Below are 5,023 nucleotides of genomic sequence, written 5' to 3' on the forward strand. Positions count from 1 at the left end.
GTGCAGCCAATGACAGAACAGTTAGCATGTTTTGCTCAAACTTTCGCCATGGCATTAGAGCTCGTACACCGTTGTTTCTTGCGAAATCAAAATGACGGCGCTGTGGGTGGAAACTTACAGATTAAGGGGCGGTAATATTATAATGAGATCCCTTTGCCATGTCACCAAGGGAGCAAAATCAGACGCGCTCGTTTTCTCAGACGCTTGCTTACCTAAAAGGCTTACCTAAACAAAGTGATTGGGTTAATCTTTTTCACGTTTCCTTGGTTGGTAGATGCACCAGGGACCTGATTATAGCACTTAAAACCTGGAAAAGTCAGATTTTCATGATATGTCACCTTTAAACTATTTTGTATTAAATAGCACTGTTAGCATAAATTAGACAGTATTTTAAAAACAATTATTTGAAAGGGACATTTTGTTTTTATCTAAACGTATTTATTAACAGAGGTATAAAGATTATTTTGAAAAGACTTGAGTTTTATATCGAGTTTATCATGCACTGCCAAACGCAACCCACACTAGTTCTTTTGTATCTCATTCTTTTCTCCATCAATGTTTACCAACTCAAATGCAAAGAAAAAATGATCTTACTGGTGAGTAAAACTTAGACAGTTGTGGTTAGATTGTCTGTGCACTGTAATACCTCTATTAGTTTTAGTGTATTTAATGTTGCTCAACACTGTACTGTATCAGTAGAGAAATGTTATATGTGTCTTGTTTTTTGTAATAATGGCCATAGTGGCTTTCACTGTTACGTGTCTATATGTTCTACCCCTGTTTATTATTCGACTATGGCTCAGCTAATGTTTCTCACCACCCAGAAGCACTGGTCTGCTGGGTTTAGCACAACCCTGAAGCATTTTCCTGAAAGAATAATACATAAAAATAAAGATTACAGATATAAAATGTTTATGTGTATTAAATAACGTGTGTGAAAAAGTATAAAACACCTATTAGCCAGGAGGAGGTGCAACAGTGTTCTCTGAGAAGACATTTCTCCAGTGGAACAGATATTGATCTTAATATAATAGCAGTGGATGGTGAGTTTGTTTGTATAGAAAGCACTGATGACATAAGGAAACTGATTTTGGTTATTCAATAGGATGTAGCACTTGGCAGACTCTGCATATTCACTAGACCTAATAGCTCACGTTTGTCTTGTTGAGCTGGAATGTTCATGAAGAGGCACTAAAACGTCCTCATGGTCTTTAATGTCCTCTTAGAAGAATATACATGTCAACATGCTATATGCTCATGGGAAAATGTGCCACTATACATCTCCTTCAAAGCTTATTAAAAAAAAAAAGATTTTCATTGAGTTTATTTGCTGATGCTATGAAGACGTGACCGGACAGGCCGTTTCTGATTACACGTGATATTAACTCCTCATAGGAAAACATTTGTCATGGATTGTGCTCTGAAACATGGATTTGACAGTCCTAACCTTAAAACATGTCTCGAAACTGACTGTAGAAACTCTGCCAAGGATCCAATTTGAGAACTGTTCAGTTTGGCTGAAGACCAGAGAAGCCGGAACACATTGTAACCTCGTCTTCACAGCCAGTCTGACACCGGTTTCTCTTAAAATGGTTGTAGTTAGAATGTTGGCATGGGTTGCCAATGCTAGTTTAGGGACATTACTGGAATATCTATTATTTTCCTGGTGTTTTAATTGATGTTCTCTATTGCTCATCCAGGACAAACTTTAGTATGATCTACACAATAACTTTACACCATGCAAGAACATTTGCACAAAGCATAGCTACAAAATATCATATTTCAAACCAAAATATCAAAGTTACTAGAGTTATATTTGCTATTTAACCTTCATTGCAATTTAAAAAAAAAAGTTTATTAGACTTTTTGAAGGAGAATCCCAATCCAAGTTATACTTTTTGTGATTTTATTGAGGATAATTATAATTGTAGAAAAGATGCAGTCACGTGACAGTTTAACTAATAGTAGTACTACTAGTAGTTAAATGTGAAAAAAGTATGATCAAATTAAACTCACATTTAACAAAAATAATGAACTAAAAAGCACACAATTTGTTGAAGCTTAGTTTACAAAAAGCACAAAAGTAGTTTTTAACAACGTAAACATGGGTTATGAGGACAATTCCGGTGTCCCCGTAAAACAAAAGGCTTAAAAAACATACAAAACGGTGTTTTATGAAATGTAAAAATTGCCAGTAGTTTTCTGTAAGGGGGTAGGTTTAGGTGTAGGGTTGGTAGAAGATACAGTTTGTACAGTATAAAAACCATTACGCCTGTGGAGAGTCCCCGTAAACCACAAATGCAAGTATGTGTGTGTGTGTGTGTGTTGGGGGCGATGTATATTAGATAGGAGTGTAATATATGACATTGGTTTTTTACTTATGGATGGAGGAAAGCGTAGTAAGACTGCAGCCAATGCTTTGCAGTGATGGAGCTCAGCAGAGGCGGAGTCTGAACCGCTGCACATTTGATAAAATGTGGAGGCGCGCGACTCATAATTCCTGCAGTGCTCTTTCAGCAGCACGATCACACTTCTAAACTAAATTGGACAGCGCGCTGAAACCTGCACCAGTCCGTTACAGGTAAGGGTTACAGGCATAGTGCTTCATTTTAACCTTTGAAAATCTTTTTAAATTGAAATAGAAATGTTTTTATTTATAATTATTCTTTTGCACAAATTCAACGAATAAAAACATGATGGCAACATAATTTACTGGAAATGTAATTTGTTGGCAGTGCAACACTCTTGTAGTGGACAAATGAATTGCATGTTGAAAAATGTTTTCACCTGCCACTTGTTCCCTTGTCAAGAACATCTGTAGACCTCTTATGCTTTTAAATACCGTCCAAGTTAATTGGAGGGTTTCCAACAAATTCACTAACTACTAGTTGTTTTTAGAATGAGCTCATCCAGCCTTTGGATCTTTCTAATGAGTTTCTGTGCGGCTGTTCTGTAACGGCCAGCAGGACACCTGCATCTTTACTGTAAAATAGTTCGTGCTCGCTAGAGAGGAAGATCGGGGCTAGATGTCACATTTTTTCACTCCATACAGTGAATATTTCCATTAGTAGGTTGCGGTATAGGCACAAACATTAAAGTCTTGCCTTTGAACAGTTTCACTGTAAATTCCCAGGAGAATAGAAACTATTCATACTTTGGCCAATAGCGAGGCATGTTGTTACGCTGTGTGGGGTAAGTTGTCACAACTGAACCTACTATTGAGCTACCCTTTATTCTTTTAAAAAGCAAAAAATTTGGAAAGACAGGCAAAAATTAAAATAATAATATTTAGGATACAACGGGGCTAAAGGGCCACCTTAAGAAAAAATGTGCTATTCACTGCGCATAAAATGTATAATTGCAGAAAAATATATATACGTTGTATTGAACATTAATGGAGCAACAGATTTTGTGTCAAAATAAATCATTCAAGTTGTTTATTTTGTTTAAAAATCTTATAAATGTATGAGGTGGCAAGAGGGGCCTTTTACTCCACACACGGGGTAAAAGGCTCACCAGCACGGGGTAAAAGGCACACGGTATTGATACAAATACTTCAGCTAAAATAATGTTTTTTTTAAAATAATGTATAAGTTAATACTTGTAAAAAAACAATCACTTCAGCAACGTTTGTACTATTTTCTGCTTATTTTGAAAAATAAAAGAATACATTTTTGTTCAATAAATATACTGTCATTAAAATATGTTAATATAAAAAATATATTTTAAAATACAGAAACAAAAACATTTTAATAAGTAAAGATTCTGAAAGTATTGAAGGAGATCCAATAATAATTGAATATATATTTACAGTAGTAACAGCAAATTATATTTTATTATATGATATGATTAATATCATGTTTTTAAATATGATGGTTTCATTCTAAACATGGTGATTATCTCTAATATGGACACCCAACATAATATATGATATTTACCATCTGAATCTAACCATGTCATGTCAACAAATGGAAAAGTCAGCCATCTATTAATTATCATGTTAATTACTGTGCCTTTAGCCCCAACAGCAGGGGCGCTTTTTACACCAAATACCATACTTTTACATATTCTTTCGTTATTTAAAAACTGTTGCTTTAATTATCTTAAACAAAATTGAAAATCATAAAGAAGGTCTTTGTCTCAAAATATATGCATTAATTTTAGCGATTCTCATTTGCTACTTAAATCTACAACATTTTTAAAAACATAAAATATTAGATCAAGTAAGCACAGAATCAACTTTGCGCTGCTGCGCGCGATCGCGTCAAGGATCAGACCATTATACACGTGCATCTTGAAAAGCGACTGTTTTGGAAAGTGCTACGCCACGTTTTTGTGCCATCTAGTGGTTTAGATGAAAATAATATCAAAGGCACCTTTAGCCCCGCTGTACACTATACTTAAACAAATGTTTTAATAATTTTACTACTACTACTACTAATAATAATAATAATAACAACAGTAATAAAAGTTATTAGTGATAAAGGTTGAAATACTACTTTTTTACTATTTCATCAAAAGAAAATATTAATTATTAAAAAAGTATTAATAATAATAATGGCCAAAAATAAATTTCTTCAACAACAACAATAATAATAATAATAATTATTATTATTATTACTATTTTAGCCAAAAAGTATTTATTCATTAATAATTAAAAAATAATGAATATATAAAAATATATAAAAAATAATAAGAATATAACAATAATGGGCAAAATAAATTTCTTCACAATAAATATTTCTAAATATTTACACACACACACACACACACACACACACGTTTACTTAGCTATCTAAATGGGGACATTACATAGACTTATATTGTTTTTATATACATATAGTTATACACTTTTTAACCTAAACCCACCCCTACCCCTCACAATTTCAAAAAAACTTTGTTTACTTTATTTTTATACCAGTTTTACAAATAACGACGTCCCCAAATGGAGGTTTTTGGCGATTATGTCAGGTTTTGCTCACTTTTGGGTACAAATTTGTCTCCAAAATATGGTTAAGTAGGT

This window comes from Sinocyclocheilus rhinocerous, unplaced genomic scaffold (assembly GCF_001515625.1).
Source record: "Sinocyclocheilus rhinocerous isolate Xijiao unplaced genomic scaffold, SAMN03320098_v1.1 scaffold1201, whole genome shotgun sequence".
NCBI lineage: Eukaryota > Metazoa > Chordata > Actinopteri > Cypriniformes > Cyprinidae > Sinocyclocheilus > Sinocyclocheilus rhinocerous.